Source organism: Equus quagga, chromosome 5 (assembly GCF_021613505.1).
Source record: "Equus quagga isolate Etosha38 chromosome 5, UCLA_HA_Equagga_1.0, whole genome shotgun sequence".
NCBI lineage: Eukaryota > Metazoa > Chordata > Mammalia > Perissodactyla > Equidae > Equus > Equus quagga.
The window spans coordinates 30,806,869-30,829,424 of NC_060271.1; the positions used below are offsets into that span (position 1 = coordinate 30,806,869).

At 48.5% G+C, this 22,556-nt stretch overlaps 1 long non-coding RNA gene across 2 annotated transcripts in view; it reads left to right on the top strand.

Moving 5' to 3' along the window:
* Positions 1-18,513, top strand: part of LOC124239106 (uncharacterized) — a 28,052-nt gene extending 9,539 nt beyond the window's left edge. For both annotated transcript variants that reach the window (XR_006888537.1, XR_006888538.1), the window contains 3 exons: positions 8,289-8,389; positions 11,994-12,990; positions 13,410-18,513. This is a non-coding gene — a long non-coding RNA (uncharacterized LOC124239106). The remainder of the gene's footprint in view (positions 1-8,288; positions 8,390-11,993; positions 12,991-13,409) is intronic.
* Positions 18,514-22,556: the final 4,043 nt, after the last annotated feature.

Genomic DNA, 22,556 nt, shown 5'->3' on the forward strand with positions numbered 1-22,556 from the left:
GGGTTCCCTGAAGCCTGTGAAGTGGTGGTGGGGGGGGGGGGGGGTGTTGAAGTTAAGGCCGTCAGCTTCAAGAAGAGACTTACTGTGTCTTCGATAGCTTTGTGTTGATGAGGACCAGCTCCAGGCCTCTAGCAGACCTAGGTTCGAAACCCGGCTCAGTTTGTTGTTAGCTGTGACCCTGAACTTACAACTTGTTTCTCTGAGTCCATTTCCTCATCTGTAAAATGGGAATAATAATCGTATTTACTTCATAGGATGGTTGTGAGGATTAAATGTGTGTGAAGCAGTTAATATAATGCCTGCCACATAGTTGTTACCAGTACTATTGTTATGCAGTGGGACAGAGAGCACTGGACCAAGAGTCAAGAGATTAGGGTTTGAGTTCCAACTCTGCTGCTCACTAGCTGTGCTGACCTTAGGCAAATTAACTCCCTTCTCTGAGCCACAGTTTCTTCAACTGTGAAATGAAAGGTTTGGGTTTGAAGATCACTCAGGTTCTTTCCAGCTGTCTAAGATCTATGATCTGTGGCTTTGAAGGTGTCAAAAAAAAAAAAAAAATCAACACCAGAAAGGAAAAACGAATTAGTACCAGATGCCTTTATCTGCCAAGATCACGTTTCACAAACCCCATGGCCTTGATGCCATCTTTAAAAGCCACTCCAGGGGGCTGGCCTGGTGGTGTATCGGTTAAGTGTGCACGTTCCGCTTCAGAGGCCCAGGGTTCACTGGTTCGTATCCCCGGTGCGGACATGGCACCACTTGGCATGCTATGCTGTGGTAGGCGTCTAACATAGAAAGTAGAGGAAGATGGGCATGGATGTTAGCTCAGGGCCAGTCTTCCTCAGCAAAAAGAGGAGGATTGGTAGCAGATGTTAGCTCAGGGGTAATCTTCCTAAAAAAAAAAAAAAGCCACTCCATCCAGCAGCCCCTAGATAAAGCTTCTCAACCAGGCAACTGTTTGCAAGACCCCAAGATGCTTTCTGGAGCCACAGCGAGGCCTCGGGGAAGGCAGAGGCTAGAAAGCAAAACCTGCATCACAATGGCCTGGCCAGCCCCAAACATCACACCCGGGGATTTCACCCTTTGGTGCCTTGGGCAAGAGTCACCCTTCACTTCACCAGAATGGATTAGTTTATGGCGAGGCAGGATGTTTCCCCTGGAGCCTAGGGATGTTCTGATCTATTGTAAAACAGGCCCCACCAGGGCAACGGAAGATTTTCTCTTTTTTGGGTCTAGTGACCTCTGACACCACCCCCCTTCCTCACCCACCAAGTGGTCTGAGTCACTCCCAGCAGGAGACCAATGCTGGGAATGGAGGAGGCCTCCAACATCCCTGAGAATGAGAGTCCTTCCCCCAAGAGTCCCCGTTAGTGCAGAGTCCCACTGAGTTATTCTTATGCCCTGTTCGAACCCGGAGGGGGAGAAGATGGGTGAGATTTACAGAAAATAAAAACCAATTGGCTTCAACTAGTTCTACCAGTTTTTACCCCCTACAGTAAAACATCACTTAACTATTTTAATGTAACAATTTCCCTTTACAGAGACAATGGGCTTTAGAGGAATTTATTGGCGGTAACTAACCAACAGAGGTACCTTTTATGAAGCCCTCAGTGCCCAGCCATGTGCCAAACATTTTATACCAATTATCTTATTACTTAAAAAAATTATTGGCTTCACCGTGGGGGAAAAAAGGGATGATTTTCATTTTTCAAGTGGGAAACAGAGGCCCATAAAAGTAGAGTAATTTGCTCCGGGTAAATGGTGAAGCTGGGTCTTGAACTCAGGCCTGGTATTACTCCAGAACATCGGCTGCATCTGTGACTTCAAGTGCACCCTTGCCTGAGCCTTGTTGGTGAAGCTCTGCCCAGAACACGAAAAGACACAGATCTGCCCACCTTTCATGACGTCTCAGACTCTGTTTTCTGGAAGACCCACCTGATCATCTTCTAGTCCTTTGACGTGGGGGGAACCGAACGGCGGTGAGGGGAGGTGACTTGTCTGAGAAATACACGAAGGGGACAGAGCTCAGCTCTTCTCACTCCTCTGTCTGTGGGAAAGAGGCCAGTTCCAGGGGTAGAGATTGTGATAGGGGACCCTGTTTCCCGATCGCTGTCATGTCCAACGGCCAGTATCTGTGGACTTTTTGTTCCTTTTCTTTCTGCTCAGCAAATGCAGGGTCCAGATGCAGCCAGTTTTGAACATAAAGTTTCTGTAGGAATTCTGCAATATGGGTATCCTTTCCAGCCCCCCTTTTCTACCTGGGAAGTTTCTTTTTTCTCCCTACTTCCATGCAACTGGTGGGCTCAGCTCAAGCGCATTTCCTTCCTCGCCTTTCCCTCTACCTTCCTGAGGAAGAAGCTCCCTCCTCTTCACAGCTCCAGGCTCTACCCTGCTATGGCTCCGTCTTCCTGGGCAGTTTGCTCCATGACTCTCCTGGGCCCGAACCACTTCTGAATACTCCCCAGTCATGTCAGGGAATCCTGCAAATGCGTTCTGGTCAACACAAGAAAGCCCAAGATGCTCCAGGCAGAAAAGGCTCTGGAATCAAAACATTTGGGAAGAGCTTCATATCAGACCCTCTTCTTAGAAATTAACAATGCACAGTCATCAAGTCAAACCTCTGAAAAGTCCTGCAGTCAGGAAACCTGTTTTTGTTTTTTTGTTTGTTTGTGAAGAAGATTGACCCTGAGCTAACATCTGTTGGCAATCTTCCTCTTTTTTTTTTTTTCTTGCTAAAGCCCCAGTACATAGTTGTATATCCCAGTTCTAGGTCCTTCCAGCTCCTCCATGAGGAATGCTGCCCCAGCGTGGCCTGAGGAGCAGTGTGCAAGTCCACACCCAGGATCCGAACCAGCGAACCCCGGGCCACCAAAGCGGAGCACATACACCCAACCACTATGCCACCAGGCCAGCCCTCTGTTTTGTTTGTTTGTTTGAGTTTCCCAAACTGAGATGATCATGAAATCATCTCCCCATCCACACCATATACCTGTGTCAACTGGTAGAACCGGTTATCCACTGTGGAACACCCTTTGGGAAATGCTGCCCCCAGCCCTCCACCAAAGTATCAAGTTGACCTTGCTTTCATTGATTTAAGCCCTTCCTGTTTCTCTGGGCTAATCTCACATACAAAATAATCCAAGGTGACGTCTGCTTGGTAGGGTCTTCAAGGAAGACATACTCAATGGGGATGAAGATTTTCTTAAGATTTGATGAGGATGCTACCAGAAAAGATGGATTTTCCCGTAATTTGGGAGGAAGGGGAATAGAATTTGAAACAATCAGCAGACAGGGTTTACCAAACTGCTCTTCGCTTCCTAGTCAAAGGACCAAAGCCAGGGATGGAATGTAATGGAGAGCAATCAAAGTCCAGAGCCCAGTACCAGATAAGTACTTTTTGGGTGAATGAATGAATGAATGAACAGACTATTTGGTCAAAAAGTTGGGAGTCTGTGAATGGATGAATGAATGCATGCATACATGCATCAATGAATGATCAAATAACTGGTCTCCTGGCTGCCAGACTCTTCCTACTCCATTTTAGGCTACCCACTGTGGCAGATCTCATCAGTCTACTCTTCTGTTCACGAGTCCTAGGTGGCTTCCCACTGCCTTCAGGATAAGTCCACATGCTTTGACCTGGCATTTAAAACCCTGAACAAGAAAACTGCAGCCTACCTTTCCATCCTTCTTTCTCACTATTCTCCATTTGGCACCCCTTATTCTGATCACACTTACCATGCCCAAATATGCTTTATGTTTGTCTTTCTCACTTCCTGCTTTTTCTCAAAAAAGAGGAGCAAAAACGAGGAGGAATGGCAACAGATGTTAGCTCAGGGCTAATCTTCCTCAAAAAAAAAAAGATCCATGCATTTCTTTGTATTGTAAAGTTAATCTAAAAATAAAAATCTTACCACTTAGATCTCCCTGGCAAGAATTCACTCCTTTGTCTATTATTCTCTTAAAGCACCTTGTCTACACTGGCAGCACACCACTTAACATAGACTGCCTTCCATGAGAATTATTCCTGTGCGTGTCTGTCTGCTTCACCCTGCATGTGAGCTTTGCCCTAGGGTCCTCACATAGCAGGCACTCAACAAACACTTGTGAGATTCAGTTGAGGCCAGAATCATAAAAATAAAGAATAACAAAAACAGCTATCATGTATTAAGCACCTACTGTGTGCCAGGCTATATGCTGAGTTCCTTACACATATTTAATTATATATATGCATGTGTTTATACTTACATGTACCTGTACACATATATACGTAAATATACACACACATACATACACGTGTATATGACCCCATGAGATAATCAGAGTAGCCATTAAATCTGAAAACGGGCAAATACGCATAACAAATGTGAATGGTTTAGCTACATTACACAGGCAAAATAATAATGTCTATGTTTCCAAACTTTATGGTCACTGTGTGATTGTGTGCTTATGTGTGTGTGTATTGTTATCAGTCTCCATTTTACATTGAGAATACGGAGGCCCAAGGTCACAGAAACATGACATGCTGAAAGTAGGATGAAACCCCAGACTGCCTGGTCCCTGAGTCAGTAAGCCGGACTGCCTCCCAAGTGGCCGTCACATAAATCCAGAAGAAATGTGAGATCTTTCTGGCCAGGAGACTTGAAAACAGCAGTTTCCCTGAAATTGAAAATTTTTGTGAAGTGTGTGTGTCTTTTGAGAAATGCACAGGCTGTCCGGGGGTTCCCACAGCTCCAGGAAGGGGGTACTTAGCAAGAGGAGGACCTGGTTTTATAATCCTAGCTGCACCACTTCTCAACTGCATGACGTGACCTCAGGCGAGTTGTTTAATATCACCTAGCCCGGGTTCTCCTACCTTCGAGATTGGTGTAATAGCAGAGCCTACCTCATGGCATTTTAAGGGAGGATTTGATGAGATAATGCACGTCAACCTCTCAGCATGTGTAAGTGCTCAGTAAACTTTTGTGGAGTTCGTTATTCTTATCATTGTGCCATTTTTACTGTGATTACAACTCCCTGCCCTCCTCCTTCTCCCACCCACCCCCACAACAGTTTTTGGCCTGTTCCCAACCCCTCCCTTTCCTCAGAGGGTAGAAACCCAGGAGATAGTCCTCTAAGAGCAGCTGTGACAGATCACTTCGTCACGAACACATCACAGCAGCCAGTCAGCCCAGAGAGTAAAAAGCGCCAGCTAACTCCCAGGTGGGTGGTGCCTCTAGGGGATCCTTGGCTGATATGGGACAAGAAAGACTCTTTCCTTTGTTTTCAAAGAATCTTTGCCACCTGCTTTGGGCTTCTTGCCTAACTCATCCTGAAATGAAGTAGTTGGAAGCCTTACAAGTGATGAACAAGGCCACTGTGACCTGAGTGCCCACCTTTGCAGTGCAGGTGAAGTCCAGGCCTTGGAATTCCAGGGCAGGTGGGAAGACGGGGACTGCCCGCTGGCACCTTACCCTTTGGGATTCTGCCTGACAGGCCAGTGGGGGACAAGGGTCCCCCCATTGTAATTCAAAAGACCCGACCCTAGGGGGTTCTGCCTCCGCCTAAAACACCCCCCTGGCAGGTAGAGGATTTACTGGGGAAAAACCGACAGTTCAAGCTTTTGGTCTTTTTGATTTGTAGAGTTGAGCAGGTCAGTGTTATTTGAAGTAAGATAATGATTTTTCCTGTTATTACAAAAGCAACCCATGATCATTGAGAGAAAAGAATAATGAAAATGCAGATAGGGCCGGCCCCGTGACCGAGTGGTTAAGTTCGTGCGCTCTGCCTCGGCGGCCCAGGGTTTCACCGGTTTGGATCCTGGGCGCGGACATGGCACCGCTCATCAAGCCATGCTGAGGTGGCATTCCCACATACCACAACTGGAAGGACCCACAACTAAGAATGCACAACTATGTACCGGGGGGCTTTGGGGAGAAAAAGGAAAAATAAAATCTTTGGAAAAAAAAAAAGAAAATGCAGCTAAATATAATGAAGAAAAAATTAAATACCCATAATTTTCCTTCCAAAGAGATTGTTCTTCCCTACCTTTTTCTCTACTTAGAGGAAGGCCATTGCTCTGGGATTCAATGCACCGGCTCTCTGAGCTGGCCTCTCATCCCGGCTATGCACATGTGAGCTAGTCTCTTAAACCCTCTCAGCCTCATTTCCTCAATTGTAAAATGAAAATCAAAAGAGCATCTATGATGGGGCCGGCCCCGTGGCCGAGTGGTTAAGTTCGTGCGCTCCGCTGCAGGCAGCCCGGTGTTTTGTTGGTTCGGGTCCTGGGCGCGGACATGGCACTGCTCTTTGAGCCACGCTGGGGTGGTGTCCCACATGCCACAACTAGAAGGACCCACAACGAAGAATATACAACTATGTACCAGGGGGCTTTGGGGAGAAAAAGGAAAAAAAATAAAATCTTTAAAAAAAAAAAGAGCATCTATGATGTTAAAAAGTTTATTGAAAAAATTTTTTAAATGGAACGTCTATGGTATAGGGTTGAAATAATGCCTAAAAGTGACTCAGCCAATGTGAGCTCTTATTATAGCAAATATGTATTCTTAGCAACAAAATGCTGTCACACTACAGATACTGTTTGTAACCTGCCCTTCCCCTCACTAGGCAACAATGTGACTCTCTTTCCAGCATTAATATTCCACGATGACCTTTGTGTGGAAGGTCGCCTTTACCAGTCCCCAGTGATGGACATTCACGTTATATCCAGAATTTCATTCTTTTTTTTCAAAGATTGGCACCTGAGCTAACAGCTCGTTGCCAATCTTTTTTTTTTTCTTAAAGATTGGCACCTGAGCTAACAACTGTTGCCAATTTTTTTTTCTGCTTTATCTCCCACAAATTCCCCCGGTATATAGTTGTATATTCTAGTTGTGAGTGCCTCTAGTTGTGGCATGTGGGACACTGCCTCAATGTGGCCTGACGAGCAGTGCCATGTCCGCCCCCAGGATCCAAACCAGCGAAACCCTGGGCCCCGGCAGCGGAGCGTGCAAACTTAACCACTTGGCCACGGGGCTGGCCCCCAGAATTTCATTCTTATAAACAATGCTGTATTAACATAACTATGGCTAAATCTTTGTGCCCAGCCATAATTATTTCCTTGGGGCCAATTTCAGGAAGTAGAATTGCAGGGTTTTAGGGAGAGACACAATTGTATGACTTTTGATACCTGTTACCCAACTGCCCTCTGGAACTGTTAGGCCAAGTTCCTTTCCCACCATCAGGGAAGGAGGGGGCCTGGCTCCCTCACCGTCACCAGCGCTGGCTTTTATCATTTGTGTCTATCTTTAAGCAATTATTCTTGAGCAAGGGAATGTCTTCTGTCTGTCTGATTCAACTGGCAACTCCCTGAGGACAGGGCAGGGAGGCAGTTCCTTCATCTCGGTGTAGCTCCCGTGCCTGGTACCCGCTCCGCTCACAGTAAACACTCAAGAAATAGCTGAACCGAGTCTCAGAAGCCAAGAGCTACTTTTTAAGTTCCCTGGACAGCCAACTCTTATTAAATGCAAACCTAACAACTAAGAATTGTACCTGGATGAAATTTGGAGGCTATGCACAGAGTGGGGCAAAGGCATTTCCAGAAGCACTGCCCTGATATTCGGATTTAATCAGCTGAGTGATAAATCCTGAGATCAGCCTGGGCCGGGGCTGCTTATCTGCCAGCAGATTTGCATGTGTGACTCGAGATCCACTCCAGTTTCAAATACTTAGGAGAGCTCTGAGCCAGGATACACAGGTTTCGCTCTGTCACCGTTTTGGCAGTGGCCCAGGACACGTCACTTCATCCTTTGGGCTTGGTGTCCCCATCTGTTTAGTGGGGAGCTTAATAATATTTCCTCTGGAGGTATTTTAACAGTCATGGAACTTTGCTTCCCTCTCCCCTCCAACATTTACTGAGGATTCGTGACGTCTCCTTTCTGTGCTGGAGGCAGGTTAGCATGGTGGGTAAGGAAACAGGCTCTGGAGCGGGCAACCTGGGCTCAACACTGTGGCTCTGAGACATTCCATTGTGGAACTCGGGCAATGGGACTAAGACGACCTGCCGTGGAGGGTTGATGGGAAGCTCTAACCAGCTCATCTGTGCAAAGCGCTCAGGACAGTGCTTTGTGCATAGGAAGCACTAAGTGTCGGCACCGATGATCTGATTTAAACCTCGCAGTCACCCTGTGAGGTAACTGTTGAGTATTTACTCCATTTTAAAGATAGGAGCGAGGAGTAGAGAACTTACACAGCCAGTAAGGATAAAACCAGGATTTGATCTCACGTCTGTCTGACTCAGGATTTTTTTTCAGGCCCAGAGAGCGGAAGGGACTTGCCCAAGGACACACAGCAAGGTAGAGACAGAGCAGGCCCTGGCTGCAGCCTCCTGATGCCAACCACCTGGTGCCCAGAGGTAAGGAGCCCTCTCCTGTTGCTGCCCTTGCTCCTGGGGCAGGGAGAGGAGCCCAAGAGCATGTGGGGACTTGAGCAACTCTGCGGCCGGGCACAGAGAAGGAGAAGCCATTGTTGTCATTGGCCGCTCCAATTACTCCTTTTGTCCGATAATTACAGTCCCCAGTCCCCTCCCAGGGGGGAAGTCACCTACCAGCTCCTGCCTGGACTTGTCCTTTCTGCAGCTCCCTGAGTGTCAAGGCAGGGTGGCCTCCAAAATGGATCCTCCTGCTGCCGGCCTGACCCTGCTCCTATTTCAGGTCCACCGCTGGGCAGGTCGGCTGGAGGATGATTTCCTGAGAGGAAGGGCTCCTGCTCCCTCAACAACTCACACCTCCTCCGCCTTGTTTCTAGGCGAATCCTTTTTTTAAAAAAATGATATATTTCATTTAACCCAATATATGAAAAACATTATTTCAACGTGTAGTCAATATAAAGTATTAACGAGGCATTTTACGTTCCTTGTTTGTACAAGTCTGAAATCTGGGACGCACTTCACACCTGCAGCACCTCTCAGTCTGGAGCTGCGTTTTCCAGGGCTCGTAGCCAAAAAGGTGGAAACAACTTAAATGTCCATCAACTGGTGAATAGATAAACAAAAAGTACTATATTCATACAATGGAATATTATTCAGCCGTATAAAGGAAGAAAGTGCCACATGCAGGAAATCTTGAAAACGGGTGCTAAGTGAAAGGAACTGGACACAAACGACCATATATTGCATGATTCTATTTATATGAAAAGTCCAGAATAGGCAAATCCATAGAGACAGAAAGTAGATTATGGCTGCCAGGGGCTGGGGGAAGGGGGGAATGCAGAGTGACTACTAATAGGCACAGGGTTTCTTTTTGGGGTGATGAAATGTTCTGGAATTCATGGTGATGGTTGTATAGCCTTGTGAATATACTAACAGCTGCTGAGCTGTATGTTTCAAAATGGTGAATTTAAAGGTATATGAATTATGTCTCAATAAAAAAAGTTAATGATGGGGGCTGGCTCTGTGGCCGAGTGGTTAAGTTCGTGCGATCCACTGGGTGGCCCAGGGTTTGGATCCTGGGTGCGGACATGGCACCGCTCATCAGGCCACGTTGAGGCGGCGTCCCACATCCCACAGCTAGAAGGACCTGCAACTAAGATATACAACTATGTATGGGGGGTTTGGGAAGATAAAAGCAGGAAAAAAAAAAAAGAAGATTGGCAACAGTTGTTAGCTCAGGTGCCAATCTTAAAAAAAAAAATTAATGATAAAATATATTAAAAATGAAATGTAGTCCCACCAGAACAATAAAGTTGTCTGTAATAGGAAAATATTATACACTGATTCAGTTTCCAAATTTAAATGTAAATTAATTAAAATTAAATAAAATTTAAAATTCAGTTCCTCAGCTCCAGGTGACCAAATGAGGCTCTGACTTGCCATCCCTGGGTAAATCCTCAAGGGACCGGAGGTAGTTGATTCTAGGACACTGGGGTGAATGAATGAAGCCGTAAGAGGACACTGACCCTTTCTTCCCACCATGATGCAAAATCACTTCAATTTTATCATTCCTTTCCAATGATTCATACATTGGCGAGGAAACCCATAGAATGTCAAAAAGAGAAGGAATCTTCAAGATAATCAATTTTTGGGACTGGCTCGGTGGTGCAGCGGTTAAGTTCACACGTTTGGCTTCAGTGGCCCAGGGTTCGCCCGTTCGGATCCCAGGCGCTGGTATGGCACCCGCTTGGCACGCCATGCTGTGGTAGGCATCCCACATCTAAAGTAGAGGAAGATGGGGACAGATGTTAGCTCAGGGCCAGTCTTCCTCAGCAAAAAGAAGAGGATTGGCAGCAGATGTTAGCTCAGGGATCATCTTCCTCAAAAATAAATAAATAAATAAATAAATAAATAAATAAATGAAACGAAAGAAAAATAAATACAAGCTTTAAACAAAAAAGATAACCTATTTTTTAAAGTTTACATAAAGTGCCATTCACTCTCTCTGTGGTGTACAGATCTGTGGGGTTTGACACGTGCATGACATTGTGTGTCCTCCACCACAGTCTAGATACAGAATGGTTCTGTCGCTCCCCACGTCCCCTCGTGCCACCCAGCTGTTGTTTCATGCTTTCATTTCTTGACTGCCCCCTGCTCTGCACTACCGCCGAGCTTTCTCACCGAGTCCCCCCAGCTGCCCTAGGCAGTGGGCCCTTGGATCCTGTTTGCTCAAGGCCACACAGCTCTTAGTGGCAGAACTGGGATGCGACCCCGACCCACCAGCTCCAAAGTCCACGTTTTTTACGCTTTCCGAGATTCATTCACACCCTGAGTACCCACGGTGGGTCTGATAGTCATTCGAACATCCTGTTTGACCCTGCCCTCTCCTCACACAGCCTTCCTTGGGGGAGGTCGCCTCCCCATGAAGCCGGCAGCCTGTCATCTGAAATGGCAGCAGGGCAGCAGGCCCCAGGGGGCGTGGCCCCTCAGAGGGCCCTCCTCTCAGGCCTCGAGGGGCAGAAAGGAGGGGCAGGAGAATGTCAGAGGAGCAGTGATCGCACTCAGCTGCCTCCTGCCTGGGCAGCTGGGGTGTTTCTCCCTATCCTGTGGGAAGCTCCCTGTGGGGTTTCAAAATCAGTTTTCAGGCTTCAATAGCCAAAAATGTTGTTTTACTCCCAAACGACCTGTTGTCATCTTCCCGATCTTCTAGAACGTTTTTATAAACCTCTCTCCTTCCTCAGAGTGGGGCGATGCCTGACTCTGCAGGCTGAACGTCAGGTGCAGAGGAAGGGAGGCAGTCGGGCTCTGGGAGGGCCTGCTGGGCCCGGTCCTGCTGAGAAGACAGCTCCAGGAGGGGGCTACGAGCCAGGGGCTCGGTCCACACTCCAGCTTCGGGTTGCCTCAACCCAAGTTTAACCAGCAAAGTTTTATAAACAAACCCCCTCTGAGAACTGTACAGTAGTTCTAATCCCCAGCCTTTCAGGATAGAGCAGAGGCAAGGGGAAACCAGACCTTCCAGGGCTGTGGAAGACCGCCGCTCCCACTGTGTCCTTCAGTGACAGCTCTCCTTACAGGAAGGAGAAGGCCTAGAAACCAGCGCTCGGAGTCACACACAGATGCCGGACCATCGCTTCTCCTTAGCTTCAATCCCCGGGGCTGGGGGGGGGGGGGGGGGGGGGGCGGGAGGCCTCAACTGAGGAAGGTGGATGAAAGCGGACATTAGCTGTGACATCTAGATTTTTTTTTTGCCTGAACCTGAGAGACAGTTTAAGCTAAGCTTAGATTTAATTTGCCAGAGATATCCTGGGGTTTACAGGGTTACCTTTTTTTTTGAGTCTCAAATGTAATGTAGATTTGTTGGAGAAATTTTTCAAAATTGCCAAAGGCAATAAATAACTACAAATTTAAAAACCACATTATTCTACCAATCAATGCTAGTGTTTTAGACGTTCCAAACTATTTTTCTGTCCATAAGTGGATTTTTTTCCACACAAAAATGGAATTGTACATAAGATACTGTGTTTTATAAAGTTGCTTTTTTAAAAAAAGTGTCAGTGGTTTTTCTTTGTTGTTGTTTTTTTTTAAACAGCCACATCAATAGTTCTTAGGTGCCCCAGGTGAATGACTAATATAAGCAGAAACGATCCCCTCGGCCTCCTGGAGATGAGCGTGATTAAACACAGCAACAGCAACTTCAGCGTGGCGTACGACGGACATAAACGTCTCCATGTCTCCTTGCTGAGCGTGGCTGTGAAACAGTCAGGCACAAGATGAAAGGACAGTGACACAGCTGAGGCAGCACTTTGTCTCCACCGTGCCTGCAGCCCGTTTTACTGAGTGTGCCAGTGTGTCAAACGCCACGGAATGAAAAGAAAGATGTTTTTGTTGACGAGGGCTCCATCCCCTCACCTCCAACCCCTCCTGGGAGAGCTCAAGGCTGAGTAAAGGGGCCTCTAGTGAAAGCGACCACGCAGACCTTCTCAGAAACCAGGAAGCTCAAAAAAGCAGTGAAGAGGGTAGGCTAACTCTGCCGTCTTTGGAGAGCAATTTCTCGGCCTCTGAATTTTCAAAGAAATGTAGATACAGCATCTCCTCAGTTCCGTGCTCGTTGTGCGCATCGTGTCTGCCCTTCCAGGGTGGGAAATGGCGCGCTCATAGCCCTTGGTGAGCAAGAGCTTGCCTCGGCCTGAGTGGCAGTAGCTCTCGTCTGTCCACCAGAATGAGCCGGGCATTACCCTTCCTCAGCTCGCCCCCTGTCCCTTCCAGTGAAGAGACCTAGTTGTCTGGTCCAATGTCAAACTTTGCAAGGCCGTAAACCACCTGTAACCCTCAAACAGAGGGCTCAGGAAGGACGAAACACTGATGGAGGAAATCCTGACTGTCTTAAGCCTGCTCATTAATGAGAGGGACGTAATAACAGGCGAAGTGGAGAAGCTTATAAATCACGGGCAAAGCTGGGCATAGCTGGCGGGGAGGCCTGGCAGATGGGAGCCCAGGGTTCATTTCTGGGGTTACTGGAACCCTGCCTGGTCCTTGGGATAGCCAAATGCCGGGCGCCGTGTTTCCTTCCTGCCTCGCTGGGAGAGGTGAGTAAGTTTGAGGGAGGGGATCACAGTATGGTCACCACAAAGCAGAATGATACTTGCTCTGGGCCCCAGAGGGAAGTGGGCTGGAGCTCGTGTTGTGTCTTGGAGAGGTGCTGCCAGCTCAGTGAATACCGTTCCCCTCCCTTCCCTCTCCCTCTTGTGCATCTTCCACTCCCAGTCATTTATCAGAGGAAAGGGGAACAAGGACGGGCCGACCTAGGACTTCTAAAGCCCCTTTTCCTTCGAGAGCTCCCAGCTCCACTCTGTAGGCCCCACGAGCCTCCTGGCAGAGAGAGCAACACGTTCAGCTAGAGAGAAACTCAGGAACCTGGAGGTTCTTTGACTGGATTCCACTCACATGGCAGATGGGGGGATCGGTTTCATTTGCTTTCCATTCAAGATCCTGTTTCTTACTCTAGGTCTCACAACTTGACGGCTTAACAGAAGCAAAATGGAAACCCCATGAGTCAATCTGAGTCTGCGTGACTCAGGGTCTGGATGAAATTGGAAATGTCACATGTGGCACGTCCAGAATGAAGGAGTTTCCTCGTGCTCTGATGTCTGTATCTATGTGGACAGTGATCTCAGGATGCTTCATCAATCAAGCCTGACGATAACAACAACAGTGAATGCGTGGTACCCGACCCTTACTGAACCCTCGTCTATCCCAGGTACTTAGAGAGATTACATATAGTTTCTTGTCTAGTCCTCACAACAAACCTGGGAGGAAACCCGGGCTCAGAGAGGTGATGTGACCGCCCAGGATCACCCAGCATCAGAGCCAAGAATCACAGCCATGGCTGCTGGATTCCAGAGCCCAGTTTCCTCGCCGTACCATCACAACCAGATTCTGGTTCCGTTCAGGATGCAAACTGGAGTGGAGGTTAAGATCATGGGCCATGGAGCCAGGCAGACCCCGGAGCCTGTCTTGGCCGCTTAATTTAGGCTGAGTCACTCTGCCTCCTGGAACCTCAGTTTCCTCGTCTGTAAAATGGAGGGAATACTGCTCTTTGTGAGAATTAAATGAGACACTTCACATAAAGTGCTGAGCACCCGTAGGAAGTCAGTCACCGGGGTGGGGGCGCCTGCTTCTGGGGGCACCCAGGCAGGAGGGTTTGAGGAGGGCCCCAGCAGGGCCCTTAGAGGAGCTGCAGAAAGCAGTGCTGGTCACATCCACAATTTCGATGAAACCTGTAATTATAACCCCTCTTGCCACTCCCGGCCCTGGGGCAGTGATAGGATCTCTGCCGTTTTCCAGGGTCAGGTCTGATCACTGCATGGCTGGGCAGACACAGATGGGAGGGGAACGTTTGGGGGGGCACTTTCTCTGAGTCAGGCAGCAGGACACACCCAGAACGCACCGTGGGGCACCCACCCAAAGGGAGAAGCTGTCGCAGCCCCTTTCACAGGAGACTGCAATGAGATCGAAGGCCCTGGAGTTTCTGCCCAGCTTCTGTTTTTTACCCCCAAGAGCTCATATGTAATATGCTGAATTTGAGCTCAATTCATCTTAAATAACAGCTCCCGTCCATTGAATTCTTACCATACGCCAGGCTCTGGGCTGGGCACGTTTTAAGCACGATCTAATTTGATCCTCAAAACAGCCCCGTGGGGTGGTATCAATTGCTCATGTGTATACAGCAGTTCCTATGTGCCAGGCACTGTTCTAAGTACTTCACGTGTATTAATTTATGCAATCCTATCAGGTGAGTACTATCATTAACCCTTTTTTACAGATGGGAAAACTGAGGCTCAAAGAGGTTGAGTAACCTAACCTGCTCAAGGTCACAGGGCTAGAGAGTGAGGGAGCTAGGCTTCAAAGCAGGACAGTCTGGACCAGGCATCACACTTACCCCTACGCTGTAAGGCCTCTCCAACCTATGGACTGCTGTCACTGTCCCCATTTGGCAGATGAGAAAACTGAGGCTCAGAGACAATCCACAGCCAGCCAACGTCAGAGCTGGGATCTGGCACCAAAGCCCAGAATGGCCTGGGTCCTGACTGCAGTTGCTCAGCTGGTGTCCTCTCCGGTGGACACGAATGACAGGATTGGAGGAGCAGAGCGGGGCGATTGGCCTTGCCCCTAGGAATAATCACAACCCGTTGCCCTGGAGAAGTGCTATGAGTCTCCTCATTTTATGGATGAGAAAAATGAGGCCCAGAGAGGGGAGGTCTCTGCCCAGCCAGAGAGCGATGGGGCTGAGACTTGAACCCCTGACTCTGGACCGAAGCCCAGGCACGTCCCTCCTTCCAGTCAAGGTGTCTGAAATTCCACTCTAAGGAATTCATTCTTTTGGGCCCTGAAGGTGTCTGGTCTTCACATCAGTTAAAAAGTACTTGTTGAGCCATGACCTTGTTCTCGGCATCGCACTGAGTCAAGAGTTTTCAAACTTTTGTGGAGGCCCCGGAGCTCTAGGGAGGGTCCCAGGCAGGGTCTGAGATGACCACACATGCAGGGGTGTCCTGCCTCGTCCCCCGTCTCTGTCAAGAACAGCTTTCCTTGTATCTGTTTTATATTGAGACGCACATAGATTTTCTTTTGGGGAAAGAAATCCACCCCTAAATATGCTTGAAAATTACCATGTTGGATCCTGGGGACATAGAGATGATATGACATGTCCCTGGCCTTGAAGAGCCATCAGAGGACAGACATACAAATCCATTGCAGCACAGCAGCAAGCTTAGCAACACCCAGGGAGGCAGAAGTGCAGAGACAACTTGAAAGAAGAAGTGGTTAGCTCTGGGGCAAAGGAGGGTGCTGAGCAGTCAAGGGGCGCTTCTGAGAGGAGGGGACATTGAACCAAGTTTGCAGAGACTGGATTCTCTGAGCAACCAAGATGGGGAAGATCATTCCAGATAAAGGGAACAGCATGGCAAAGGCACAGAGGTGTGATGAAAAATGATGCATACACTCGTCCCTCGGTATCCACGGGAGATTGGTTCCAGGACACTCCTCTGATACCAAAGTCCGAGGATGCTCTAGTCCCTTATATAAAATGGCTCAGCATTTTCATATAACCTACGCACATCCTCCCGTGTACTTTAAATCATCTCTAATTACTTATAATACAATGTAAATGCTATGCAAATAGTTGTTATACTGTATTGTTTACGGAACAACGGCAAGGGAAAAAAGTCAGTACCTGTGCAGTACCATCCTAGGCCTTTTGATCTGAGGTTGGTTGAATCTGCAGATGTGGACCTTTGGGTACGGAGGGCCAACTGTATTGCTGGAGCCTTAAGCAGCCCTGGAACGGAAGACTTTGGGACATAAAGGTGCTATTATCAGCTAGTGGCTGATTGCATGGACTCATGGAGTCCATGGACTCGTGGAGCAGATGACTTTGAAACAATCACTGACTTTCACTATCAATGTGCTCATCGTATCTGAGAAGTCAGAAGTGCTTTTCTTTACTACGCCAGGTACTATGCTAGCTGTAGGGACAAGGATATGAGCTCTCTGCTCTCCAGTGTCCTAACACCTGGAATGAGAAGGGGTGTGAAGATGCAGCCCAGGCTGCTGGTCAACAAGAGTTTCTTAAGGTGGGGTGCAGTGGGGGTGCAGGGGCTGGAGGTGATCAAGAGTTAGCTGTTGAAGCCCAGAGGCGGGCAAGGGGCGATGGCTTCCGACAGGCACAATCGGGGAGGGCTTGACGGGCAAGATGGCATTGAAGTTTGACTTAGAGACGTGGGGAGGATTGCGATAGACAGGGATGGGTGGATATATTCTGGGCTAAGGAAGGAACAGCAACGGGAAAGGCCTGAAGACAGGAACGCATGGGTGTGACGAGGGAGCAGCCGGGCTCAGCTGGAGGGCAGCGTGCGGTGCACGGAAGGAAGGGGAAGGAGATAAAACTGGAAAGGTTTGTTGGCACAGACTTCAGAGAAATGGGAAAGAGGGAAGCCAAGGATCCAGACCCGGTGATTTGGGCCACAGGACCTGGGCCCGAGCAGGGCACAGCCCCACCCTCGTGTTACCACCCCCTGTGGAGTGTCCACCCCCCTGGAAGTGCCTCTGAGGGACAAGAGCAATCACAGCCCGGAGGGACAGTGTCTCATAGTGGCTAGGAGGGCCGCTTCTGGAGCCACCTGCATGGGTGGAGGCCAGCAGCCTTACGAAGCAGCCCTGTGACCTTGGGCAAGTCACTTTGCCTCTCGGAGCCCTGTTTGCTCATCTGTAAGATGGGGCCAGTAATACTTATCCCCGAGGATTGGTGTGGGGATTAAATTAGTTGATAGACTCAAAAGGCACAGCACAGAGCCAGTCACACAGCAAGGACGCCTGAGATGCTAGTCTGTTGCATATTTAGCTGCTTATTTCACTGCGCACCCTCTCCAGCTGTGGTCAGAGGAGGGGAGCCAAGTTTCATTTGTGTGTTGGTTTACTTGATTGTGGGAAGTTTAAGACTAAGGAAGACTAAGCTGAAAATATCAATAACTTTAGGTGCCACTTATTAACAGATCCTGGTGACCAACTCTGTATCGTATCTACTCTTCACGTGTCCATTTCCTTCTACGTGGTGTTGGGAGAAGTTTGGGGTGGGAAGCTCGATTCACTCCTGGTCCCAATTTTTCCAGGTCAGCCATTCGCAAGGTGCCAATCTGTGCCAGGCCTTGTCCCCTGTCCCTTGTTCCCTGAGCACAGGGAATATTAATGAGTAAGCTGCAGCACTGCCCTAGGTGAGTCGCCATCCTGGCCCCGAGCCTGAGGTTCTTGACTGTTCACTATAACCCAGTGGGATCTGTGCTGAGGAGTCTCATGGGAATCCCAGAGAGAGAGCACACCAGAGGTGACAGGAGAGGAGAGGAGAGGGCTGTCATCTCAAAGGGGAAACATCCTGATTTGGCCTGTCTCATGAAGTCATTTTATTGACTACAATTTTCGACATTCAGATTGTCGTCTGGTTTTGTAGGTACAGCCAGAGGAAGGATGCGACAAAGAGTACGTGAAAAGGGCGCCAGCCTGGCGCCCTGGCGCAAACAACCCTTCCTCAAACCTCTGTTGAAATCCCCCAGTGCACAGAAGGAGGGGCGTGAGGCAATGGGATGATAATAATAATCGTGGCTGGTTTTTGAACACATACTATGTGTCAGGACTGTGTTAGGTATTTTACAGATTTTCGACTCTGCCACGGAGAGAAAACTGAGCTCAGATACCAACACATCCAGGATCACGCAGCCCACCGTGGCCTGGCGTGGGCACCAGGGAGCTCACAGAATGCCCACTGAACCTTAGAAGCCTAAGCTGAGACTTATCCTGCGAGGACGAGGAAGGCTGAAGTAGACGGTCAGTCCTCGTTGTTCTCGCATTCTATATTTGTGAACTTGCCTACTTGCTAAAGATTTATTTGTAATCCCCACATCAATCCTCGAGGTGCTTCTGTGGTCATTTCTAGACATGCACAGAGTGGCGAAAAAGTTGAGTTGCCTGACATGCATCTTCCCAGCCGAGGACGACAAGGCCACGCTCCGCCTTCTTGTCTCCGTTCTTATACCTTAAATAAAGGTCCTTTTCATGGTCTATTTAGTGCCACCCTTTTCACATTTTTGTGCGTTTTCTTGGTGATTTCACTGTTTAAAATGGCTCCCAAGCGTAGTGCTGAAGTGCTGCCCGGTGTTGCTAAGAGCAAGAAGAACAAGCGATGTGCTTTACACAAGAAAGACGTCTGTCGGAGGAGCTTCATTCGGTCATGAGTTACGGTGCTGTTGGCTGGGAGGTCACTGTTAATGAATCGACAATTTATATGAAGTAAGGTGCATTTAAACAGAAACACATGCAACAAGGGTATATATTGATCACTTGATGAAAATGTTGTGATCAGAGGCTCGTACGAACTTAACCGTGTATTTCCCCAGGAGCAAGAGGTCAGCATTTGCTAATTCAGTGTTTGTGGTGACTTTATACGGAACGTAATTATCTCAAATAACAAGACTTGACCGTGTATAACAACATCGGGGGCCAGCCTGGTGGCGTAGCGGTTGAATTTGCACGTTCCACTTCTGCGACCCAGGGTTCACTGGTTCTGATCCCTGGTGTGGACATGACACCGCTTGGCAAGCCATGCTGTGGCAGGCATCCCACGTAGAAAGTAGGGGAAGATGGGCACAGATGTTAGCTCAGGGCCAGTCTTCCTCAGCAAAAAGAGGAGGATTGGCAGCAGAGGTTGGCTCAGGGCTAATCTTCCTCAAAAAAAAAAGAAAAAAGAAAAAGAAAAAAAACAACATGGAAATTCTTCATCTAAAGCATTTTCTCTCTCTCACACATACACACAGATACATACATTTATATATACACACACATATACATACATATATACATACATACACATAAATACATGTATGTACATAAATACACACATATACATATATTCTCATTATTTAAAAAATTTTTAAGTAATTCAGAAGAAAATACAACAAAACATTGAAAGTCCACCTTCATTTTCCCCTCCCCCTCCTAGCCAATCACTCTTTCTCCATTAACAGTTTGATGGTTTCTTTTCAGACTCTTTTTTTAAAAAGAACATTTATAAGACATATTTATTATTTTTCTGAACAAAGTGCAATGATTTTTAAATCTTTTAAATCAGACTCTTATATACGTTTACAATCATATCAAAGGACATATGCACCTATTTAGGGTTGTTTTTTAATTAACCCCAATGGGATCCTACTAGATATTTATTTTGCAGTTTTCTTTTCTCACCTACCAGCAGGTAGTGTGGCCTTTTCTGTGTTTAGTACCTACAGACCTGCCTCACTCTTTTTAAATAGCTGTATGGTATGAGTGTCCTCTCATGTATTTAACCATTTCCCCCTTTGTTGGACATTTAGGTTGTTTCCATTTTTCATTATTACAACATTTTTCGTTTGTGACGATGGGAGTTCATAACTGAACCAAGGTCCAATGGGCCCTTTTGCAGACGAGGCTTCCCTTCCTCCCCAGAGGGCTTTCTCTGGGAGAGAGTGGGGCAGAGCCTGGTTCATCTGTGGGAGCAGAGCCAGAAACGGAGGACCAGGAATCTCCGAGGATCTCCGGTTACATGAGAGAAACAGGTGCCTGGGAGGGCAGGGCGGGCAGAGGGCACAGGAGCCTCGTTCCCCGGCAGTGTGTGTGGTCCCATTCCGCACGCCCTTGTGCAAACACCCGGCTTTGTCACTGGCTGAATAGGAAAGTCAGCCCCAAATTAGCACTAATGTGAGGGCGTTTAACCCTCTTGTGAGGCCCTTTGAGAAAGCACAAAAGAACTTTTTCAGGGGCTGGGCTGTCCAGCCCAAACAGGTCTGACTTGGAGACGCATGCCCAGCAGGAACGCCGGGCCCTGGGAGGCTCCCTGTCAGGTAACCCGGCAGATGGGATTTTGAACCCAGCTCTGGGTCCTGCAGGCCTGCCCTCCTGGGGGCATGGCAGGCGGGGCCGCAGGGCCAGGAGGCGGGATCTCGTGGCAGGTTAGCGTTTGGACACCAGGCAGGCCTGGGTTTAAATCCCCACTCTACCCTCTGAGGCTGAGAGGCCCTGAGCAAGTCCATTCCTCCTCTGAGCCTCAGTTTCCTCCTCCACAAAATGGGGACGATAATGCTAATAACTTCAAGAGCTTGTTGAGAAGGTGACATGAGACAATGCAGGGTCACATTCTCAGGGAGGCCTCCCCTGATCACGCTGTTTAGAATCTCAGTGGTCCCCTCCCCAGCTCCACACTTCTTCCCGATTTTGATTTCCTCCATAGCCCTTGTCACCCTCTAACCTGCTCTACAGGTTACTTATTTATTTCGTTTATTGTCTGTCTTCTCCCACCACAAGCTGCACAGGGCAGAGATTTTTACCTCTTGCTCGTTGCTGCAACTCAAGAGCTGTACACGGTGCCTGGCACATAGGAAGTCCTTGATAAAAGGCAGCTTCATCGCTGCTGCTGGCATTATTCTTATTCTCAGTGTCACTCCCCAGGGCACGCAGACAACCAGCTTCCTATGGCCCTGGGCCCTGCTTTTGGGGATTCCCACCCTCTTCAGCTCACAGTCCAAGAAAGAGAAATATTTGGGCCCATGAAAAACCACAGCAGAGGGCTGGGCCTGTCCGGAAGTTTTCTGAGCAGTGTGTGTATGTGTGTGTGTGTGTGTACACGCGCATTTATTAGCATGTGTCTGTGTGTTTTCCCTGGAGAAGCCTGATGGGGCCACACTCTCCGTTAGGGGCTCCCCTTTCTCTCAAAATGGAGCTGGGTGACCCTGCAGCAGGAGGCGGCCACCACAGTGCGCTGGGCGTGCAGCAGCCTGTGTGTGCTGGCGCGGGGCAGCTTGGGCGAGGCCCGGTGAGGCCCAGCGTTGCCCGCCCCAGCCGCCTGTGCTCAGAACAGGCCTGTCTGGGCCTGCCCACCTCTAATCTGACCACAGAATTGGGGAACCGACTGAACCCCAAGTTCTAGGGGAGCTCAGCCTGGGGCCCAGAGGCACAAGGTACCCCAGCCTGAGCTCCAAGGCTTCTGCCATGGTCTCCTTGGCCTTGGCCCCACCTTTATCCCACAAGACGCCAAGTCCAAGGGCCTCCAGTGGGGGCTGGAGGCTTCAGCACCAAAGGCCATCTCCTGATTCTGAAAGGGACGCTGACAGTTCTTGAATGCCAGCTAAGGGTCAGACTTGTGCGAGGAGCTGGGGAAGGAGGCATGAGCCACACAGACCCAGTCCTCCTCTGCTGAGCTCCCAGTCTGGGCTGGACAACTGAGAGTTACTTAAATCACAGCTCTGATGAAGCTGAGGAAGAAAAGTACTAGGAACTGTGGGTGCTTCTCACTGGGCGTCTGAGTTCTCTGGAGGCTGGAGGTGTTCTCTGAAGAAATAACATTTAAGCCATGGCCAGAAGGATTGTTGGTGTCAATCAGGTGGAGGGGCTAGGGTTGTGGTTGCTGGAGAATTGTGTCTCAGGAAGAGGGAACAGCATGTGCAAAGGCCCAGAAGCAAGCTTGACACACAAAGTCATTTCACTGAAACCCGGCAACACCCCAAGTGGAAATGTCTTATTTTGCAGATGAGTAAACTGAGGCTCAAGGAGGTTATATAACCTGCCCAGGGTGCCACAGGTGCGTCCTGAGCCTGTGGGGTTTCCCTGAGGACTCAACCTGAGTCACCCATCCCTCCAAAAGACCAGTCCTGTTTACCTGTGGAAAATGTTCAGAAAGTCTCAGGGTTAATGAGGTTTCTGGAGAGGAAACTCATCATGTAGGAGAGAAAGAGTGAATGGGAAAGAGGAGAAGCCTGCTTCCAAGATTACCGCGAAGGCGATTCCGAGATTCGAGCATCATTTCCCAGCCTGGGTCCTCCTTGGGTGCTGTCCCATCTGATCCACGTCTCCTGAAATGAATCACAATGCAAAGTAGGCCAGATGTGGGCAGGTAAGTAAATAAACCGACCATGTGGCCCAATTCCCTCCTCCCGGAGGAAGAAGCTCCATCAAGTCTCTAGACAAAACAGAGCATGTCTTGTGATTTTAGTTTAATTAATCGCAGTCGATTTTCCCTGTGTTGTTGAATAAGGTCACCTTGAAGAGGTAATGAGAACACCAGTGGGATTGGGCT